At 43.4% G+C, this 24,121-nt stretch overlaps 1 long non-coding RNA gene across 1 annotated transcript in view; it reads right to left on the bottom strand.

Annotated features, from left to right (window-relative positions):
- Positions 1-24,121, bottom strand: part of LOC126161625 (uncharacterized) — a 1,324,793-nt gene that overhangs the window by 1,074,351 nt on the left and 226,321 nt on the right. The window lies entirely within an intron of this gene.

Genomic DNA, 24,121 nt, shown 5'->3' with positions numbered 1-24,121 from the left:
TCGCCAGTTATGAAGAAAAAGTTTACTTTACTAATTAATTCACTTCATCTATATTATTGGTGTATATCAGGAGATAAATATACAACAGTTTTCCTAGAAAAACGAAATACTAGCAGTGAGCGTTTGTTAGCATTATGTGATATGTGCTAATACGGAAAGCTGCAAGAAGCAGTTAATGGAATAAACTTCAGTAGGACACGGAACAAACTGATTGGAGATTTCCCGCAATCTCTAGTACCTGCAGCCATGTGGAGTGAACAGTACAGGTTTAAGAATACCGTCACGATAGAGCACACAGGGTAGTTTGAAAACAGATCGGTTTGGATGTTCACTGTGACTGAGGAACGAAAAGACGGACACCGACAAATAAATTAAAGACAGCATCTAATCAAATTAAAGACAGACTTCACACAAATAAATAAAAAAAAAGATCATCTACTATCATGTTTACGCATGTAGCTAATAGAAGACTGTTAAAAGCATAAGCGTTCTACGTCACTTTGACTGTTTCCCGTTGGCAGATACTATACATAAACAAACCTCGCTAGTTGAATCCAGAACCTAATACTTTTGCGCTATTCAGTTGAATAACACGAGTACCTGTAAATTATATGGTGTCACAGAAGAAGCCGAATTCACAACCGGCAGGGAACTACAAATGGGGCAGTTCCTTAGTTCGATGCTTTCTAGACGAGTCCGGCGCTGCATTCTTAATGAAACTGAAGCCTCGCGTTCCAGAAGCTAAAAATAAACAGGTTATATTTGGCTGCGGTTGACTTCGAAACATCTCTGCACTCAGCCCTCATGGCTAAAGTTAAAGTAGGTTTGGTTATAAGCATTCCACTATTTCTAAATACCTTCCGGAGAACTTCGTTCATAGCTAACACGGCTGTTAGAGGGAAAAAGTAAACAGTGCTGTAAATCCAATGAAGATCCAAATTAAGATGAGAGGACTATCTACAGCTTCAGTCGCGCGTTACCCTACCGTGTCTGGCGGAGGATACTTCTGGTATCACCATAATCTCCTCCTTTTCCTGTTTGACTCGCCAATGGTGAGTAGGAGAACGGCTGTCGGTAAGCCTTCAAGTGAACTCAAAGTGCCTCTATTATTGACGCATGACCGTTTCGAAACATGTATGTGGGATGAGGCAATACGTTGCTTGTCTCGACTTGGATTGTAAACTCGGTGAATCTTCATAAAAAAAATCTCGCCGTGGTGCACAACGACCCTCTGGGTAACACTGTAACTCGAGTACCATGAGCTTCTACGAGATGCTCTCGCCCTTACTAAATGAACCCTTAATGAAAGACACTGCGCGAGAATCGACCGAACAAGTATTTTGTTAGTCACTTCTCACGTTGCTGAATTTACTTACGATTCTTTCAATGAATCTGAGTTTGGCACCTGATTCTCCTGCAACAAATTCTCTCTGTTCGTTCCGAACAGATGGTGTAGATATTTTACTTCTGCGACTGTTTCCAGTGATCTATCTCAAGTAGGGAACAGGAAACTGAGGATCAACCCCCCCCCCCTCTCTTTCCCATTATCAAGTTCACATGTCCTTGATGTCGGAGGATGTGTTCTGGCAGTCGATCCCTTCTTTTAGTCAAGTTTTGCCATAAATTCGGTTCAGTACCTTCTCATTAGTTATCCCACTTACCCATATGATCTTCGGCATTGTTATACAGCACAGTATTTCAAAACCTATTCTCTTTTTTCCTGATGTGTCGTTTCATTTCTGTACAAAGTTGCACTCCAAACAGAAACCTTCAGAAACGACTTCTTAATAGATTCATAATCATTATTAGTAAATTCCCTTTTTCAGAAACATTTTTCTTAGTATTGGCGGTTTGCACCTTACATTCTCTTTACTTCTTCCAGCCATCAGCATCGTCTTACTGCAAAGTACCTGTGGGTCCGCTAACTAACTACAGCTACCTATCCACCAGAGTGCAAGAGCACAACCTAAGAAAACAGTTAGATGCTTCGTCTACACAAAGGTTCGGTTGTACATTCTTGCACTACGTCCATATGTAAGCGTCTGAAAATTGCCAGGAGGCCTATGGAAGCAGCCAGTGAGTAATATATGTATATACTATGAATTAATATAAGTAGTTAAATAATAGGGATTTAAGGCAATAATCTCTCGGGGTAATAGTGTAGACTTACCTCATGTGTGAATTTTACTGTCGAGTTATTCACAGAAGATAAATTTACTTTGTGTGATGGCCCAACAACGGATAATACTATCCAGCATAGTACAGATGAAATTAGAAATAATTATTCTAGCAGGGCAAGCCGGGTAGTTGCAGGCAAAAATCAAAACCGTTGTGCAGTGCACTCATATTCAATTAGACTGCATAAATTTCTAGCTCTTTACAAATTCCGTCCAATCTCCCTGCAATAAACAGTTCACCACACGAAAGTTCCGTCACTTAGATTTCCTAACGTCCACAGATTAAAAGTCTCAAAATTCCCGATATATGGAAAACGACACCCGCCCGAGAACAGCAATATGCCTACCGGAACACACTCGAACAACAGCGGACTCTGGCCGCCCAATCGACTTTATCCCAACACCTTTCAGTCGCAAAAGATCACGTTCTGTCCTCAGTAATGTCATGTGACATAATACCTTGGCCAAATTACTGCCTACATTCCTACATACATATTCGTTTGTACCATCATTTTACAAGCTCTAAAAATCCCAAGTATTTACATAATATAATATTGTACACACGCGTTTAAATTTAGTTTCAGTTGATTTACATATTGTCACATAATCCATTTTCGTTATAATTCCAACATTGCACACACCGGAACAGAAATCGATAATGAAACGTACGCTTTTATTCTTTCTCGCCTAATCTGAACGACGCTACTCAAATGCCTCTCCACAAATATTAACGCGCAAATTCCTCATTAAGTAAACACAGATATTTAAATATTATTATAAATTATCCACGCAGTGACTGATGGTTTCGTGTGTTTGTGAACTTCGATTTGGGCACACAGCAGTAGTAGTACAATATTTTTTGTTTATAACAGATAAGTAGTTTAATTTATCCTTACACAAAAAATATTCAGCTGTTAGTGGACTTCATGCACTAACAGTTGTTATTCGTGTGCACTGTGAGCGTTTTGGTAGCTACTGTTCTATTCGTTAAATGATTTTACAAACAAGTATCAGAAAATTATTTTCTAAAAGCGATTCAAACAGAGAGTTATTTTGTAAGAACTGTCTTTTTTGCGATTTTAGTTTCAGATACGATCAAAATCTCCACATTTTAGCGTGCTGAGGCCAAGTGGTTCCTTAGTCCCTCTGCTCGTCGCAAATTACCAGCAGCATCCGCTTGGTCCGTGTTTATCTCTGTAGCCCGGCAATACCTTGCAACATGCCATCAATACGAGTATATTTAACTGCTCAACGACAGACAACGCAGCGCCGTCGGTGTCAAAGCTGTCACGTTATCCAATACTGTCGCCTATTATCTTACATAATTTAATTCGGCTACACTGCATTACCGTTGTTTTACTTTTATTGATATTAATCTTATAACTTCTTTCAAAGATAGTGTGCATTCCTTTCAACTTGATGTTCCACGTCATTTGACGTATCTGGCAGAATTACAATGTCATGAGCACACTAAAGAAGTTTTATTTCTTCTCCCTGAGTTTTAATTCCAGTTACATATTTCTCCATGATTTCCTTTAGTGTTTGCTCAATGCACAGACTGAATAGCAAGAGGAGTGGACTACAACTGTATCCGACTCTCTTCTCAACTGCTGCCCCCCTTTCTTGATCTCTGACTCTGACAACAGCAGTTTCGTTTCCGTACAAGTTGTAGATAATCTTTCTCTCCTTGTATTTTATCCATGCTACCTTCAGAATTGCACAGAGTATATTGCAGAAAACATTATCAAATACGTTCGATAAGTCTACAAATGATATAAACATATGCTTGGCTGTCTTCAGTGTAAGATAGGTTGTAGATTGGTATACCGCACGGGGTAGCCGCTCGGTTTGAATCGCCTTGTCACAGTTAGCGCGGCTCCATCTCTTCGGATGTTCGAATCCTCCCTCGAGCATGGATGTGTGTGTTGTCCTTAGTGTAAGTTAGGTCACGTTAGATTAAGTGGTGTGTAATCCTAGGGACCGATGAGCTCACCAGTTTGGTCCCATAGGAACTTACCACAAATTTCCAAAAAGATCGGTATAGCCTTTGGTGTTCCTAGATTTCTTCGTTTCGTGTTACTAAGACCCGTTCCATGATGAACCAATGCTATTTTTAAGTCTGTATCCTACATTTTTCTTCGTAGGCAGAACGAACCTAACACTGTGTCACAACAACCGAGGGAGGCAAAGTAGATTGTGCTTATCAGCCGCTGCTAACCCGCCACGTCCCGCTATACTCGCGCGTCGATACTATCCGTGTTGTGATACGCAACTCTGCGCTGCACCTTCGCCAATCCATTGTTTTTTCTTTATAAGTCTAACTGAAATGACCAAAGTGTTGTGTATCTTCTCGTTTTTATTTTGTTCGATAAAGAACTTTTGGTTTATTTTGACATAAGGAAGAACGCTGAGCCATTAAGAAGACTGAGTAGCTAGTTGTTATGATTATAAGGCTGTTTATTGATCCTTTGTTTAGTTTAGGCACGTTTCAGGTTGATCTCGCAAAAGACTGGCTGACTGATTATTAATCAATACTGAAATTACCGACCTAACTCCATTTCGATTTAAAGTAAGTAGTCCGCCTTCTGGTGCAAAATGCCCGACTAGGTATAGGGCTGAGTCAGGCTTTTCTGTTCTTAGACCTGGAAACCCCAGCTACAACAATTGCTCATCGTCGAATCGTGTACTGCTGGGATGTACATACAATCAGTATCCGTCGAAACACTACTGAACGGCTACCGGTACCTGCTGTAATTGATGCGCCCAATACTGTTGCGGTGGTTACGCTCGTATACAGGATGTATCCACGATGATGGTGCAAAATTTAAGAGAGAATGCAGGATGAAACTATCAGTACGACAGAAAGAGTTCTGGCTTGACTATAGATTAGCAGGTTTAAATATATGTATTGTGCAGAACTTATGTAGCGATGACGTGACTTGCAAAGGATGAACTAGCGTCGAGACCTGCATCAAAGCAGTAGCGACATACTGAGACGCCCAACCCTGCTGCTGCTACTCCTCTCCACAATTTGGGCTGCAACGAGGGTGTGGCGAGACAGGACCCCGCCAAGTGCGCAAGCGCACTGGGGCGTAAAAACTGAGCGACAGAAATAAAGGCTATAAGAATTAACCGCGAGAGGTACAATAATTCTCCTAAGCCGGCCGTTGTGGCAGAGCAGTTCTAGGCGCTTCAGTCTGGAACCGCGCGACCGCAGGTTCGAGTCCTGCCTCGGGCATGGATGTGTGTGACGTCCTTAGGTTAGTTAGGTTTAAGTAGTTCTAAGCTCTAGGGGACTGATGACCTCAGATGTTGAGTCCCATAGAGCTCAGAGCCATTCGACGCATTTCTCTCCTACCCTTGGAGTTTCCATCTTACGCCTACGAAAAGAAACCCATCGCTCGGCCCGCGAGCGTTGCCGCACGCTACTGTCGCAGCGTCGTTGCGTCCAAGCAGCGTCATTAAGAAACGACTACTATCGAACAGAAGCCTATCGCTAACCCGATTTATGTGGAAAGAGTGCACTTGGTACGCACAGCTGCCGTCTACACAGCTAGCAGTTCCTGCTGCCATTTGGCTACGCCACTGTAGGACTCAAACGCCGGCGAGCCGGTACTGAAGTAAATATGCAATTTGTCCGGAGGTTTCCGATTTTTTATCATCGAGGACTGGAGCTAGACGCGACGGTGGAAGAAGCAAGCAAAAAGGGTGGTTTGTGTGATGTCGTCAGTCATACGACCACACCGCCGCATGAGAGATCGATCCGCCGGATGCGATTCTCTCGATAAACGGAACAGAAGAACGGCTCTGTTAGCCAAAGAGTACTCAGCCAGTCGCAGTACTTATGCTCGCCGCGATGCACCGCTAGGCCACTTCGCGTGCAGCAGGAGAGTAGTGCAGCTGTGCTAGTCTTCAGTTCGTAGCCGCGCTCAGTGGTCAGCCAGGGCCGATGTTAGTCACTGACTGCAGCTCAGTCTTTTGCTGCCATCAAGTCTTTGTAGCTCCATTCCAAGTTTAAATTCACCGGATTCGACATTCAAGATTACTAGAGATTAATTCGTCACTGCAAGATTTGTGACATAAATTATGTCATTCTACAGACGCTTAGTCTAGTCGCGTCTTCTATAACTGTCAACCAACTGATCATGGACTACAGCAAAGTTAAGTAATAAATACTTTCTTATTTTGTACTCCTGCTAATTAATTTCGTTTTCCTGTTGTAGCTACCAAGCAGTCTTGGCGTAGTAAAACCCAAGTTTCCACCTCCTTAGCTACCTCATATTTGCCACCTCATGTTGATGGACTCGATTATGGTGGAAGATCGAGAGCCATCAGTTTATACATGTCCCTCCTGTCTATCATCCTCTTTTTGCTTCCTAGTTTTGCTGGATTCTATCAGCTGCGTAAATACTTCAGGACGGACAAAGCGCCTGCAGCCAAGCTGCCGCAGCCGGACGTCGCCCGCCTCAGTTGCCTGCGCTGTCACTTCTCGTGTAAACGGCAGTGGGTCCCCAGAGGGCCACTTTTTCAGCACACTTGACAATGGCGCCATGTCTGATGATCGAAATACTGTGCCCGCCGGCCACAATGAATCGACAATAAAAGCGTGGACTGTTCGATCAACTAATACGGCAGGATTAACTGAAGAATTATTGCTATATTCTGTTCTCTTAAATTGAACCCTCATATAAACAAATAAACATATGAGGTACATTTTCTCTACTTTTTATTGTACGTCTTTCCTTTAACTTATAATAAATAATTTATCCACTATTAACAACTGGTGAGGACTAAATAGAATATTTTGTTTATTATCCACCGTAGCGATATCGATGTACGGTATTTGATTACAAAACTTACATAATTTATAATTTTTTCGCCACATCGATATACTTAAGTCTGTTGCATGCAGTAGTTTTCATCACTGTAGCGCAATTAAGTCAGATTTTTCATTAAGGAAAAAATATTTGCTAAAATGTACAGTCGCATATCATTGCACAAACAGCCTGTATGATACAGGCTAATGATACAAACTTGGATCTACTAGAACTTTTTAGCCTATTGTAATATTAGTTGTTAGCTACTTTAATGACAGTTAGACTGGAGACGAGATTCGAACACCAAATCATCTCTCGAGGGCTGTGCATGATCTTCGATTCGCTCTTTACCTAGACCAAATGCTCCGTTGCGCTGCTTATATGCGCACACGATTAGCTTTGTACTTTAGCAAATATTCCTTTCATATTGAAAAATCTGACTTAATTGCGCTACAGTGATGAAAACTATTGCATGCAACAAACTAAATATATCGATGTGGTGAAAAAATTATAAATTATATAAATTTTGTAATCAAATACTGTACATCGATATCGTTACGGTGGATAATAAACAACATATTCTATTTAATCCTCACGAATTATTAATAGTGGATAAATTATTTATTATAAGTTAAAGGAAAGGGTTATAATCAAATACTCAGGACTGCATACAATAATTCAAATAGTTCACTTTTTGTTTTTTAAGGACTGAACGAATGACGTGGAACCACATTAAGAAAACACTGTTACAAGCGAAGGGACAACCAAATTTTAATATTTTTACTTATACGAGGCGTGTTTTGTTTTAAGTAAGGACCATTTGAACATATGTACACAATGAAAGGTTATTTCAAAAAAGTAAATTTATTTTCAGAAAGTACATACTTCACTATGTTTTTCGACAAAGTTGCCAAGTTCGTTCAAACATGTATCATACCTCTCAACTAATTTTAAAATACCCTCTTCATAAAAACTTGCCGCCTGCCAAAATACCAAGAGTTCACCGCCGTTTTCACGTCGTCGTCATCATCATTGTAACGGTTGCCACTGAGGTGCTGTTTGAGTTGGAGGACACGTGGTAATCGCTCGGCACAAGATCAGGACTGTAGGGTGGGTGGTCGAAACCTTCCCAGCCAAAGCTGTCCAATAAATCGTGAGTCTGACCTGCAGTGTGAGGTCTTGCATTGTCATGGAGAAGGACAATTCCCTTTGTCAGCACGCCGTGTCTTTAGTTTTGAATCGATCTGCGTAGCTTTCTCAGAGTTTGGCAGTATGCTTCTGCATTGATAGTGGTTCCTCGTTGCATGAAGTCGACAGACAAAACACCATGCCTATCCCAAAACACAGGTGCCATGATTTTGCGCTGGGGCAGAGTCTGTTTGGCCTTCACCTTTACAGGCGAGTGTGTGTGTCTTCATTCCATGCTCTGTTGCTTCGATTCGGGCGTGATATGCGAAACCCATGCTTCGTCTCCAGTTACGATCTGACTCAAGAAGCCGTCACCTCCTTCGTGATAACGAATCAAGAACTTCATCGCACACTCAAATCTTTGATTTTTGTGGTCCTCTGTTAGGAGTTTCGGCACCCAACCGGAGCACAGTTTCCTAAACTTTAGGTGTTCAGAAACAATTTTGTGAAGCACTGATCTCGACACGTCAGGAAATTCGTTTGAGAGACCTGTTATTGTGAAGCGCCTGTTCTCACGAATCCTCGCTTCAACTGAAGCCACCAAATCGTCTGTAATCAAGGGCGATCGGAGCGGTTCTCATCACGGACGTCGTCACGGCCATCTTTGAATTCTCGTACCCACTTACGCACTTTGCTTTCACTCACAACAGTGTCACCGTACACGTTGCAAATCTGTCGAAGAATTTCTGTAGCACGCAGGTTCCTTGCTGACAAAAACCGCATCCCTGAGCGAACCTCCTAACATTTTTCAGTACTCACAGTCGTTATCGCATTAAAGTTGTTTATTTTTGTTTTTAGATGACGTTTTAAATCATCTTTAGATCTTTCCTCTTAGGAAAATGCGGTTACAAGGAATGTAAGATCTGAAGATGATCTCTTAGAAGATCGAAACCGGTCATCTAAAAATAAAATTAAACAATTAAAGTGCGATCACGACAGTGTGTACCATAGTGAGTTATAATACTATAAACATCGTTTTGTTTCCTGGAGCAATGTTCCAAAACAAAAATCTTTAGACGCTTATTTTCGTGACAGCATGTGTGACAGATAATCCAGCGATACTCTATAAATACAGACACTTCTGGTTATCATTACTGTTAAGTTGGTATTGATCTTTACATGTCCGTATGACGGTCGCTGGATACTGTCATTATGACCTATTTTCGTAGACGGATTTCATTATACACTCCTGGAAATTGAAATAAGAACACCGTGAATTCATTGTCCCAGGAGGGGGAAACTTTATTGACACATTCCTGGGGTCAGATACATCACATGATCACACTGACAGAACCACAGGCACATAGACACAGGCAACAGAGCATGCACAATGTCGGCACTAGTACAGTGTATATCCACCTTTCGCAGCAATGCAGGCTGCTATTCTCCCATGGAGACTATCGTAGAGATGCTGGATGTAGTCCTGTGGAACGGCTTGCCATGCCATTTCCACCTGGCGCCTCAGTTGGACCAGCGTTCGTGCTGGACGTGCAGACCGCGTGAGACGACGCTTCATCCAGTCCCAAACATCCTCAATGGGGGACAGATCCGGCGATCTTGCTGGCCAGGGTAGTTGACTTACACCTTCTAGAGCACGTTGGGTGGCACGGGATACATGCGGACGTGCATTGTCCTGTTGGAACAGCAAGTTCCCTTGCCGGTCTAGGAATGGTAGAACGATGGGTTCGATGACGGTTTGGATGTACCGTGCACTATTCAGTGTCCCCTCGACGATCACCAGTGGTGTACGGCCAGTGTAGGAGATCGCTCCCCACACCACGATGCCGGGTGTTGGCCCTGTGTGCCTCGGTCGTATGCAGTCCTGATTGTGACGCTCACCTGCACGGCGCCAAACACGCATACGACCATCATTGGCACCAAGGCAGAAGCGACTCTCATCGCTGAAGACGACACGTCTCCATTCGTCCCTCCATTCACGCCTGTCGCGACACCACTGGAGGCGGGCTGCACGATGTTGGGGCGTGAGCGGAAGACGGCCTAACGGTGTGCGGGACCGTAGCCCAGCTTCGTGGAGACGGTTGCGAATGGTCCTCGCCGATACCCCAGGAGCAACAGTGTCCCTAATTTGCTGGGAAGTGGCGGTGCGGTCCCCTACGGCACTGCGTAGGATCCTACGGTCTTGGCGTGCATCCGTGCGTCGCTGCGGTCCGGTCCCAGGTCGACGGGCACGTGCACCTTCCGCCGACCACTGGCGACAACATCGATGTACTGTGGAGACCTCACGCCCCACGTGTTGAGCAATTCGGCGGTACGTCCACCCGGCCTCCCGCATGCCCACTATACGCCCTCGCTCAAAGTCCGTCAACTGCACATACGGTTCACGTCCACGCTGTCGCGGCATGCTACCAGTGTTAAAGACTGCGATGGAGCTCCGTATGCCACGGCAAACTGGCTGACACTGACGGCGGCGGTGCACAAATGCTGCGCAGCTAGCGCCATTCGACGGCCAACACCGCGGTTCCTGGTGTGTCCGCTGTGCCGTGCGTGTGATCATTGCTTGTACAGCCCTCTCGCAGTGTCCGGAGCAAGTATGGTGGGTCTGACACACCGGTGTCAATGTGTTCTTTTTTCCATTTCCAGGAGTGTACGAATTGTGTTTTCTCACATGTATTCCTTTCCATACAGTCGTAAATGGAATTGAACATTTCTGTCTTGTTCTTTTTTTGCTATATTTCTTTTGATTTTCAAAGGCGTGTCTTTCTATTTGCCTGTTGACAGGTTCTTCCAATGAAGCTGTATGGTTCCAGTCTTGTTTGTTCGAATCTATATCTTGTTGTGAATGTAGCTATAATGTAATCGCTGGTTGTCTCGTATTGTTTGTTTTTATGCATCTATCTGTTGTCCTAGTGGACAATTTCAATAATTTTGTCTATCTACTGCTTGTGTTTCAGGCTGATCAGGCTGATTAGCTCGTTTAATATTTTTTGCGGGTATTTGTGTTTATGCATACATATTTCGATCTCTCCCACAAAGTTCAATAGTGGTGCTTTCGGAGCTATATGTAAAATTTGGACAGATTGATTTATGTTTTCTAATGTGTCCTCTTCGGTCTTCAGGTAGTCGAAAAAAGTAGATGGATTGTTGTCGCTCTACCTGACGTGTCCTTGGTATGTGTTGGTGAGGTTTCTGCCCGTTTGACGTACATGCAGTTCACCGCATTCTTTGCGTTGAAATTTGTATATTCCTGGGTTCGAGAATATTGATGATTTTATATTACCCAACTGAATTTGTGATTTATGTTTTTGTCTTGTTTGGTATGCAAATCACACATTTGTGTTTTTCAGTAGTGTCTTAATTTTGTTAGATATCTTTCCTAGATATGTAGTTGGTATATATGGAGATTTTGATTTTACTGGTATTTCTCTTATGAGTGTCATTTCTTTGCTTATGGTAGACTGAATAGTTGAGTGACTGTTTGTGGACTGTAATCATTTTGTTGTGCCACATATTGTAGGATTTTAATCTCTGTATGGTGCATTGTTTTGGTGTAGGTTTGTTATTCTATTAATCATTGCGTGAAAATACATGTATTTATGTGCTTCGGGGTGGAACGAATTTGCATTAATAAAGTTATCTGTTACTTACCGTAAATTTCAAATTCTTGTCTGTTTTGTTAGCCTTTTTATGGTTAGGTCGAGCAAATTTATTTCTTTTATTGTTTTCTGATTCTGTTTTTCATTACATTTAGTGTGCACTGCATTCAGTGCCTTATGTATCTGTTGGATGTCTGTATTGTCTCCATCGATTAGCATTAGTGTATCTTCAACGTGTCTATAGCCATATACGATTTTTTAAATTCCATGGCCACTCCATCTGCTTGTGTATAAAATTTATTGTGAAAGTGAAAATAGTTTTGTTGTTGAATTAATCGTAGTAGTTGTATAATTTACGGAAGTTTCTATGTATTGTAGTAGATTATTTTCAGTTAGGGCGATTATTTCATAAACTGGAAGACTGTTGTAGAGCTTTTGTAATATCGACCGATACGAATTTTCCATTTGTTGGTATTTTTATGACTTTTATTTATTTATTTGCTAATGATCTTGGTTTCTTACCGTATACGTTTTATTATACATACAGAATTTTATGAGAAGGTAGTTTAATTTTTTTACTGATATGGTATCTATGCCATTTACCACTAAGTAGGTTGGAGCTAATGGTTCAAATGGTTCAAATGGCTCTAAGCACTACGGGACTTAACATCTGTGGTCATCAGTCCCCTAGAACTTAGAACTACTTAAAACTAACTAACCTAAGGACATCACACACATCCATGCCCGAGGCAGGATTCGAACCTGCGACCGTAGCAGCCGCGCGGTTCCGGACTGAGCGCCTAGAACCGCTAGACCACCGCGGCCGGCTTGGAGCTAATGGTTTGTGGATTTTTGGTAGTCCACTTAGTCTATACATGATCTATTTTCACAGTTTGTTTGGGTTGTATAACACTGTTTTACAATTTTCTTTGTTTGTGCTGCACATCAGTTTGTCGGATCCCTGTTTATTGTGTGACGTCATTTGCCCGAAAGAAGTCCTCTACTTTTGTATGTAGTCGTTTTGCTTTAATATAACTAAACTATTACCTTTGTCTGCCTTTACTACTTCAGCATTATTAGTTTTCAGTTTATGGTTGATATGGCGCAATGTTGTGTTGTCGACTTTTTTAGTACCTGTAATGCAAGTTTTTGTAGATTCTTTCTTTTGTTATTGTATTAATTGCTTTATGGTTATTTCAGTGTAGTGTTCTGTTAGTATATTAGCTACGTCTATTGCTACTATTGTAGATGCTGTACGGTGTCTTCTAGTCCTAGTGTTAAATTTATGTTCAGGCCATATTTTAATCGTTATCTAGAACATTTTGTTCTTCTTTTGTGATCAAGGCCTCAGTTCTTTTATGAAAGTGTAATAGAGAGCTTTGGTTTGGTATCAGATTTCTCGCGTGGTATTGCTTTTTCATAAGGTGTTAAATTTTCTTTTTGTGTGTGGGTCGAATTTGATGGCTAATGAACTCTATATATTTATCTACAAATTTGGATATAAGATCAAATATGTATGAATTTGTACTGTTAGTAAGATTTTAAGTGAGAGAATACATGTCTTGATTCAGGTATATTTTGTAATGGAGTTTGACCTTGATTTCTTGCTGTATCCACAGCCTTGATTCATATTGAAAGATGGCTGGCAATGTTTTGGGAGTTGCAACGGTCTTGATGTTGGAGTGATTTTCTTTCTCATACACAATTTGCTGAATTTGATACTTTCTATTAATTTTACAATTTTTACCCTTATGCGTATATAATGCAAGATATTCCCCACTATACTGTAAGAGAATTTAAATTATTCTGGGCGCATTATGTACTATATGTCGTTTAAGGTCATTATGTAATCATAATTCCAAGTATGCAGCTGAATTTGATTGCTTTTATATTACAACAAGCCTATTTTGGCTGAAGTGCCATCACCAGGTTATCTGTAGGTAAATAGTATATAATTCTGGTACATTATTTCTAATTTTATTGGTAATTATTAAATGGATTTCTATGTTACAGATGCTGACATACGTTTCATGGTTTTGACATCCATGCAATATAGGTGGTTCTGTCACTACCTATTTGCTTTTTAGTTTAAGTTCCATTGGTGTAATTTATCACCTTAGCTGACTTAGTACTTTATGTAGGTGTCAGATTATCTTCTCTGTACTGGTACTTCATGGAGTCCATCCGTCCAACGCTTCTTGGGTCTCCCTGGTGGTCTCTTTCCTGTAGGTGTGAAATCCAGGAGCTCCCGAGGCCATCTGTGATCCTCCATCCGGGCCACATGGCCGGTCCACTGAATTTGTTTAGCTTTGACAGTTCCTGCTATGTTGGGCTGCTGGTATAGTTCCTCAAGCTCTTGGTTGTATCTGATCCTCCATTCCCCTGTATCTGCATCCAGAACCGGACCGAAGATCTTCCGAAGCACTTTTCTCTCAAAAACAAGGAGCTTATGGAATTTCTGTTTCTGGATACTGCATGTCTCACAGCCATATAGAACAACAGGCTGGATCAGGGTTTTGTACAGTCGAATCTTGAACTGTCTGGAGAGATATCTGGACCGAAGCAGTTGTGCTAGGCTGTGGTAAGATCGGTTTCCTGCTTGTATTCTGGCATTGATCTCTGCTTCACATGACGAGTGCTCAGTGAAAAGTGCCCCTAGGTACTTGAATTCTTGCACTCTCTTGTAGGACTGGTCCCCAACCTACAGTGATTGTAAGTGATCAGCAGTCTGACAATGACCATGCGTCATAACGAGGTACTCTGTCTTGGCTTCGTTTATGTTTAGCCCAAATTTGCTGGCACCCTCTTTTAGTGCTTTGGTCATTTGCTCCAACTCCTCTTCCGACCTAGAGAGTAAACAGATGTCGTCTGCATAGGCTAAGTATGCCAGTCTCTTTCCTTCAATTCCAATCCCTTCGTTCTCTTGGAAGGTCTAGCGTACGATCTTCTCGAGGGCAAAGTTGAACAGGATAGGGGACAACCCATCTCCTTGCCTGAGTCCTGGAAAGATATGAGTATCCACAGCAAGTAGTGGCGCAGTGTAAAAATGGTTCAAATGGCTCTGAGCACTATGGGGCTCAACATCTGAGGTCATCAGCCCCCTAGAACTTAGAACTACTTAAACCTAACTAACCTAAGGACATCACACACATCGATGCCTGAGGCAGGATTGGTACCTGCGACAGTAGCGGTCGCGCGGTTCCAGACTGAAGCGCCTAGAACCGCTCGGTCACAGCGGCCGGCGGCGCAGTGTAGTTATGTTTTACTCCACAACTGTCAGTTAACGATCTTAGGCTGCATATTCCAGTTCCCGGTTTGTCCCGACAACGTCCTTGTGTACGACGGAGCTCTCGGAGGCGCCGAGTCGCGCTTGCATCGCAAAGTGTCGCAGTTCGGCAATACAAACCGCCACGGCTAATTCGTAAACCTATTGACACGTTCTACACGACAGCATGTTGCGCGCGACAACGGTGCACGGGAGAAGCAAGAGAGCTAGCCTGATAAGAGCTCAGCTGTTGGCGCGGCGGCGCCGAACGGATGCAGGGGCTGGCGGGCTGGTGCCAAGGCCGGCCCGTGGCCTTGTGCCTCGCCTGCACTGTGCCGCGCGGTGCGGTGCGCTACCCGCGGTTACGACACAGCCGGCTTCATAACAGGATACGAGGGGACTGGGGCGCGAGCTGACGCATCCCATTGACCGCAATCTGCATATTCAAAGGCACACGCCGCGCGCCTACACACACACACACACACACACACACACACACACACAGAGAGAGAGAGAGAGAGAGAGAGAGAGAGAGAGAGCCGGTGGAATCGCTTGGGAGAGTCATCTACAGTCACCAATAGTGTGCGTCTGCTGCTATTTCTGTCCCCTCACGCCCAATACACCTCTCAGACTTGAGCCGACCTCACTAGAATTGTCACGAGTTCGGCGTTTGCCGGACACGTATAACTTTTTACGGTCGTGTCGATCAAATATATACAAGCAAAAGAACAAAAACAAAACAAAATAAAAAAAACAACAAATACAAGTCCGCCTTTCGTTAGACTTTTTAGCGGCGAAGTACAGAACACACAACTAAGCCTCTCTCTAAGCTGGCAAAAGCACGAGGAATAAAGAGATGTGAGGATATATAGTAGCGGAGCACAAAAAAATGCGAATATGTTCGAAGACTCTGACTGACAAGTTGGGTACCAGTTGCCTCATTCCACCTTCCTCAGCATCTTTACAAATTTTTCCAAAAATTTTCACATGCCTCCACATTCGTGCATTTTTTAACATGCAACTCACCTAAAACTCCCACAAGCTGTCCTCTCTGTAACTCACTCACACCCACTAGTCTACTGCTCTAAGTCGCTCATATCCATCCATCCCCAGTTGCCCTTTCTCACTCATTCATTTAGTCCTGTTCATTATCATTCTGTCTTTGCCTCTCTCTGTCACTGCCTCTTTGTCACAGCCACAGTCTCCTTCGTTCGGTCCTACTCTACAGCCTCCTCTCTCTGTCACCGTCTCCCTCTTTCTCTCTCTTACTACTAATACCTCGTTTCTTCCTTCCCACTGCTACTGTCTCTTGTCACTGACACTCAGTTCCTCGTTGTCAGTGTCATATATTCTGTCTCTCATTACCACTGGCTCTAACCCACTTCAACTTTCTCCTTCTCTTTACTTCACCCTCCCGCCTTGCACTGTCTCCTTCACTCTTTCCTTAGCACTGTTCTGTTACTGTCCAGTATGTTCCATTGCTATTGTGTCCCTCTCTTTCTCTCACACCGCCATTTTCTCCTTCGCTCTATCTATAACACAACCACGTCTACTATCTTCCAGTATCTGCTACTTTTATATATCTTTGTCACTGCCATTGCCTTCTCTCTCACCATAAAAAAGCGAGAATATGTTGGAATGCCAAAATTTTTGGGAAAATTTTTTAAGGTGCTTAGGGAGGTAGTATGAGGCAGCTGGTACTCCACTTTGCAGTCAGAGTCATTTAAAATAAACAGGAACATATTCGCATTTTTTTGTACTCCTATAACACGGCATTTTTCCGCTGGTCCTCTTCTTTTCCTTGCTGCAGCAGGGCATGTAAGTCACGTGAAAAGAAATGTTCAAATGGCTCTGAGAACTATGGGACTTAACGTCTGAGGTCATCAGTCCCCTAGAACTTAGAACTACTTAAACCTAACTAACCTAAGGACATCACATACATCCATGCCCGAGGCAAGATTCGAACCTGCGCCCGTAGCAGTCGCGCGGTTCCGGACTGAAGCGCCTAGAACCGCTCGCCCACCGCGGTCGGCCCTTGAGCCTCCATTGGAAATGGACAAATATATCAAGAAAATTTTCAAGGTTGCTCGAGATCAGCGATTTGCTGTGTCTAACCGTCTTTGAATCCTCGGGTCGGGTCTGGTAAGTTAGTGACTGCGAAAAAGTAGTAATAAAACCTTTTTCGTGGGTTTTTCCGAGGAACAGTCCGTGAGCTAATGGTGCCTCCATAGCTCTCACCACGCCCACGGTCGATCACATCAAATGCAAAAAGAACCAACCGATTTACTCCATTTGCCTAAGCAGGAGGAAGTGTGTAATCTTTATACCTTGGCCCTGTACTGTAGGACAGTGACACTAAGCTGATCCTTATGTTAAGTATAGAAATGGTCCCGAGCCCAAGGGCTAGCTACACACTTGATCCTACCTTTTTGTCATGAACACAATCCCAGGTACGAGCACCGGTAAATCCTTTTTTTATGCGCGGAGTTTTGGAGCAAACTACGTAAGCATGTTGTCGCATGCATACCGATACTAACAAATACTGTTCTCGTATGTCTGTGTCCTATGTCTTTTTCGTAGGACGAATGAGCCCAACACACAGTGTCACAACCACGCCGCGCGCAGAGCGAGCGTGGGAAGTAGAATGTACCGATCAACCGAGGACAACCTGCCCCGCCCCGCCCCAACCACGGCCGCGCGTCGCTCCTACCCGTGGTGAGACGTACATGTGGGAAGGAGATAAGTGAACTTAGTACACAATTGAAGCACTTGCAGTGGATGACATTGGCTAATCTTCCGATGCGGAAACAAGCAGCAGGAGATGTAGATATTTTGTTTAGAAAACGTAAAGTTCGATGGCTATAAGTTGTTTGATCAGTGACGAATTTTCACGAAATTCATGCAGTAAAAAAAAGATGACTCTGACTTCCAAAACCCTTTGGCACATGAAACATAGACAGCTTATTTCAGATCGGGCCTCAGTGAAGAATTTTATTCGGAATTACTGAAATTGCCAGAATATTACATTGCAGTTCCAGTCCGTAATGCAAAAATCAAAAGGCTATTGTCTTTCATAAACGTCCAATGGCCAAACGAATGCAATAAAGAGTTGTACGAAATTATTTCCAAGAAAAATAACGTTCCTGATAAAATATGATGATATGAGAAATATTAGTAGGTCTACTTAACTACAGGCCAGTGACATTTCCCCAGTCGAATTAGCCAAGCGGTTCTAGGCGCTTCAGTCAGGAACCGCATGACCGCTACGGTCGCAGGTTCGAATCCTGCCTCGGGCATGGATACGTGTGATGTCCTTAGGTTAGTTAGGTTTAATTAGTTCTAAGTTCTACGGGACTGATGACCTCCGATGTTAAGTCCCATAGTGCTCAGAGCCATATGAACCATTTTGAGCGACATTTCTTTCTGTGTCTATTTGAAATGCCCAAAGTTATTGAATATCTCTTTGTTTACCGCCCCAGAAGAAAAGAGAATTATTATTTTTTGTTTACTGAAGAACGTTTAGTTTATTTTGACGTAATTTATCATGGGAAGAAAAGTGAGGGTCATTTGAAAAGTCCTGCACAGGTGCGATAGTTATCGTGGCGTTATATTCATGTCAGTTGTGAGCGAGGCTTTCGGCGTGGCGGTAATATATGTGTTTGCTAGTTCGTGTGGCAGTGTCGTGAGTAGTTTAGTTTTAAAATGGAAGCTGAGACCGAGTCGAGTCGGATTACACGTACGAACCAGCGTACCTACATCAAAATCGAATTCCTACGTGGAAAAACCCAACGGAAATTTACAGCGCTTTGAGACGTGTGTCTGGGAATAGTGTAGTGGGTCGTAGCACAATATCACGGTGTCTGAACGCATTAGACACACTGTCCAGCGAGTGCAGCAAGGTGGAGGTTCCCTGCTGTTTTGGGGTGTCATTATGTGCGACCAACGGACGCCGCTGGCGGTCATGAAAGGCGCCGTAACGACTGTACGATACGTGAATGTCATCCTCCGACCGATTGTGCAACCATATCGGCAGCATATTGGCATTCGTCTTCATGGACGATAATTGCGCCCCCATAGTGCACATCTTGTGAATGACTTCCTTCAGGATATGGTTCAAATGGCTCTGAGCACTATGGGACTTAACATCTGAGGTCATCAGTCCCCTAGAACTTAGAACTACTTAAACCGAACTAACCTAACGACATCACACACATCCATGCCCGGGGCAGGATTCGAACCTGCGACCGTAGCGGTCGCGGGGTTCCCGACTGAAGCGCCTAGAAGCGCTCGGCCACACCGGCCGGCCTTCAGGATAACGACATCGCTTGACTAGAGTGGCCAGCATGTTCTCCAGACGTGAACCCTATCGAACATGCCTGGGATAGATTGAAAAGGGCTGTTTATGGACGACGTGACCCACCAACCACTCTGAGGCATCTACGCCGAATCGCCGTTGAGGAGTGGGACAATCTGGACCAATAGTGCCTTGATGAACTTGTTGATGGTATGTCACGTTGAATACAGGCATGCATCAATGCAAGAGGACGTGCTACTGGGTATTAGAGGTACCGGTGCGTACAGAAATCTGGACCACCACCTCTGAAGGTCTCGCTGTATGGTGGTACAACATGCAATGTTTGGTTTTCGTGTGCAATAAAAAGGGCGGAAATGACGTTTATGTTGATCTCTATTCCAATTTTCTATACAGGTTCTGGAACTCTCGGAAACGAGGTGATAAAAACTTTTTTGCTATTTGTATATGTATCTAATTGGCGGATACATCTTTAACTTTATGGTGGGAACTAGTGAACGGACTTCCAGGCCCTCACTGGAAGAGCAATTGTGCCGTTTCTGGGACTGGCTAGAATGATTGTGCCGGGTATTTTTTCCGAGGTCTTAAGTAAGGCTATCAAAATGCAGAGAGGCATTCGAATTCGCATTCTGATTCGAACTTCTACTTGTTGATTCTACTCTAGACTCTGCGCTTGTATGTGTCCTCCTTGTCTTCGGTCTCCTGCGAAGTCTTCAAAGTTTCACTTTGGGACTTTGACTAGTAATCAAGAGGATGACGAGATCTACGATTCGCAGTCACAGCAGATCGGCTCAGCCCAGCAACAGTTAGCGGAGGCTTAGGTTCGGCGCATCGCGACTTGTCCACAACCTCTTCGATGGCAGTCACGGTAAGAGCGCATTTGCAATGCGCACTCCCGACTTCGGTAATCGCGATATATTAAGGAAAGAGGAGTTCATTCCGGGTTTCTATTCTTAATCTTCCTTACTTGAGTTACGCCCTTCACGCACTGGTATGCGTATAATTCTTGCTTCAAAGGGGATCTTTTCAGTAATCACTTATGTCTTGTTCCATTTTCAAGTTAATTCATTGGAGCTAACCTGCCTGGTGACGTTTTTTTTATTCTTTCTTTACTCAATGATCTGTTGTGTGTCCTGTTCGGATTCATACTTCATTTTCGTGTAATTATATAGTTTTGCAGTCACAGATGAAAACGTAATTTGTGTCCTTTGTGTGACGCGGCCCCCATCTCAATCGTAATTGTCCAGCACATTGCTGGTACCCTAACAACCATTCATTTTCTTATAATTATCCTATTTCAGTTACTCTGGCGCTCAAAATTAAATTGTTGTGTACACTGTCACAGAAGGTGCAGTGTGGCACAGAGAAGGCGACTATCGGACACTCTGCAGTGAAGGGCCAGAGGAACAATGGAAGCAGAACAGTCGCAAACTCATGTGGCCCGATGGCTTAAGTGTAAATCGTCCTATTGTTTCTCGGATGTAGCAGCAGGTTACAGAGTCCGAAATTGTATCCCGAAGACCAAGGCAGAGGCAACTATTTGTGAAATTGGAAAGAGAGGACCATTATTTGGCTGTAAGGGCACGACGGTATCGCTTTAGTGTTGCACGGCAACTGGCATTTGACCCCGCAGTATCCCCTGCACGCGATATATCGAGGCAAACGGTGTACAGAAGGCTTCGACAGGATGGCCTTTATTACCGGAGACGTTGTCTACGTGTACCTTTGATGCATTCTTCACAAAAGGGGACTTCTAGAGTGGAGTCGTTAACAGGCCACCTGGACGTTCGAAGACTGGGCCAATGTTATTTTCACAGATGAGCCGCGATATGGTCTGGAGAGTGATTTCGACGGATTCGCATCTGGAGGGAACGTGGAACTCCATTTCGGGACCCAAACACTGTGGAAAGAGACCGATATCGAAGTAATGGTGTAAGCAAGGATTACGTTGACCACACGCACACCTCTTCACGACATTATACGTGTGATTAGGCAAGGTTTAACAGCTGTCAGGTATCGTGACGAGAACTTGGGACCTCATGTGCGGTTTTTGCGAGGGTCTGTGGGCCAAGATTTCGTACTGATGGACGATAATGCACGAATTCGGAGAGCATGGTTGGTTGATGTTTTCTTGGGAACGAAAGATACTGCACCCATGGCGGGGATTGCTCGCTCTCCCGATTTGAATCCCATAGATCATATCTGGGATGCATAGAGAAGCGGGTTGCATCATGTTAGCTTTCACGAACCACTGTCCAAAAACTAACGGGCAGTTCTGCAGGATGAACGGGCGTTATTGCCTCCACAAGGGATTCCCATTGATCAGTAGTTAGAATGTGTGTGCAAATCAGTTAAGTTGGAAAAACGAAGAAATTTTTGTCTACTGTCATGCATGTTGCAGTTGTTTACGTTCTGTATTCTTTACATTTTTTTCTCCTTTACTATCACCTGTGTACACTGTTTTGTGGCAAAATAAACGCAACCTTGCAACCTTGTTGCTTTAATTTTGGACACCAGTGAATGTAAATCATTCTCAAACTGTTTTACAGCCTCGACGTTTATGTGTCCTTTGTAATTTCACACATTGTTTGAATAAATATTATTTTACCTGATCAGACTTTATCATTCCGCAACCAGGTCCTCCAACTACAAGCAATAGCCGAGGCTCTTGACGAGTTCAGGTAATTATCAAATAATGTTTTCCGAAGTGCGCGGTAGCTAATTTTTCAAGTAGCCAGTTAGCTTCATGGGGGTAATGTATTATTTTACATGATCTGGAGTGACAGATTCAGCATAAATCTAATCTACATACCCGCGGAGCATCCGATGAAAAAGAAGTCGTGTTCAGAACCACACACAACTTCCGGTAAGTTCAGTAAATATCCATATTGCTCGTTCATGGTTGGTAAGCTAAATTAATCCGAGGATCGTATAAAGGTTTTCAACAGTGTACAGCGTACAGCTCATTGTTGACAGCCGTCTGAATTGATTAGCATGTCGAAAATGGAAAAAAACGAGTTTCGTGCTGTTATTAAACACTTTAATACGAAGCATTAAACTAACATACAAATGAAAACAGCACTGCATGAAGTTCACGCAGACTCTGCACCACCACTGAAGACCATTTACTTCTGGATTAATGAATTTAAACATGGTACTACCGAAGATGAAGCTCGCTCCGGCCGTCCAACAGAGGTCACCACAAAGGAACCCCTGACAAAATCCATGATATGGTAATGCAAGACAGCCGACGAAAAATTCGTGAGATTGCTGAGACTGTAGGCGTCTCAACTGAGCGAGAGCTTAAAATCTTGCACAGAGAATTATCTACGAAGAACCTGTGTGCGAATTGAGTGCCGGGATTGCTCCAGTCTACCAAAAGTGCATCCAGCACAACATTTCAGCACTATGTCTGGCGATGGTCAATCGCAATCATACGACTTTTTCTGCCGATATGTGACTGGTGATGATACCTGCACCCATCATTACACACCAGAGTCAAAACGGCAGTCAAAACAACGGACAAAGGCTGGTGAAAGTGCACCGAAAAAGGCAAATACCATATTTTCAGTTGGTAAGGCGATAGCCAATGTTTTTTGGGATTCCCAAGGAATAATTCCCATAGATTACTTGAAAAAAGGCAGAACCATAATTTTAACCTATTATGCTTAATTGTTGGCTCGTTTGGTCGCCCGGAGTGGCCGAGCGGTTCTAGGCGCTTCAGTCTGGAACCGCGCGACCGCTACGGTCGTAGGTTCGAATCCTGCCTCGGGCATGGATGTGTGTGACGTCCTTAGGTTAGTTAGGTTTAAGTAGTTCTAAGTTCTAGGGGACTGACGACCTGAGATGTTAAGTCCCATAGTGCTCAGAGCCATTTGAACCTTTTTTTTTTTTGGCTCGTTTAAGATTTGCGTTGTCTGGAAGAAGACCAAGGTTTGCACGCAAATAGGTGCTCTTTGATCAGGACAATGCATTATCACACACATCAGCGGTAAAAATGGCGAAAGTGTATGAACCGGGCTTTGAATTGGTTCCTCAAATACTCTGTTCACCAGACTTATACGGAATTGACTTTTGCCTGTTCCTTAACTCGAAACTTTGGCTTGCTGGGAAGAAATTTTCGTCAAATAAGGAAGTGATAGTTACAGTCAACGAGTACTTTGCAGAGTTTGACACAACTTATTTTTTTGATGAGATAAAAAAGTTGGAGGACTCCTGGATCACGTGTATATCCCTCAACGGAGACTATGCCGAGAACTAAGGTGAATTGTTTACGAAACAAATATATTTTTTCTTGCTTTTTTTTACCAGACTTATCGAACCAACATCGTAAGTAATAGCCTATGTGTACCAAATTTGGTTGAAATCGATAGAGGGTTTAGGAGGAGCTTTCTACTCTTAGATATACCGGCGGGCACATATGTCACATACAGGGTGTTACAAAAAGGTTACGGCCAAACTTTCAGGAAACATTCCTCACACACAAATAAAGAAAAGATGTTATATGGACATGCGTCCGGAAACCCTTAATTTCCATGTTAGAGCTCATTTTAGTTTCGTCCACCTACGCTCAATGGAGCACGTTATCATGATTTCATACGGGATACTCTACCTGTCCTGCTAGAACATGTGCCTTTACAAGTACGACACAACATGTGGTTCATGCACGATGGAGCTCCTGCACATTTCAGTCGAAGTGTTCCTACGCTTCTCAACAACAGATTCTGTGACCGATGGATTGGTAGAGGCTGACCAATTCCATGGCCTCCGCGCTCTCCTGACCTCAACCCTCTTGACTTTCATTTATG

Source organism: Schistocerca cancellata, chromosome 2 (assembly GCF_023864275.1).
Source record: "Schistocerca cancellata isolate TAMUIC-IGC-003103 chromosome 2, iqSchCanc2.1, whole genome shotgun sequence".
Taxonomy (NCBI): Eukaryota; Metazoa; Arthropoda; class Insecta; order Orthoptera; family Acrididae; genus Schistocerca; species Schistocerca cancellata.
The sequence above is the reverse complement of the archived record's forward strand: the minus strand, read 5'-3'. Positions and strand labels throughout refer to the sequence as shown.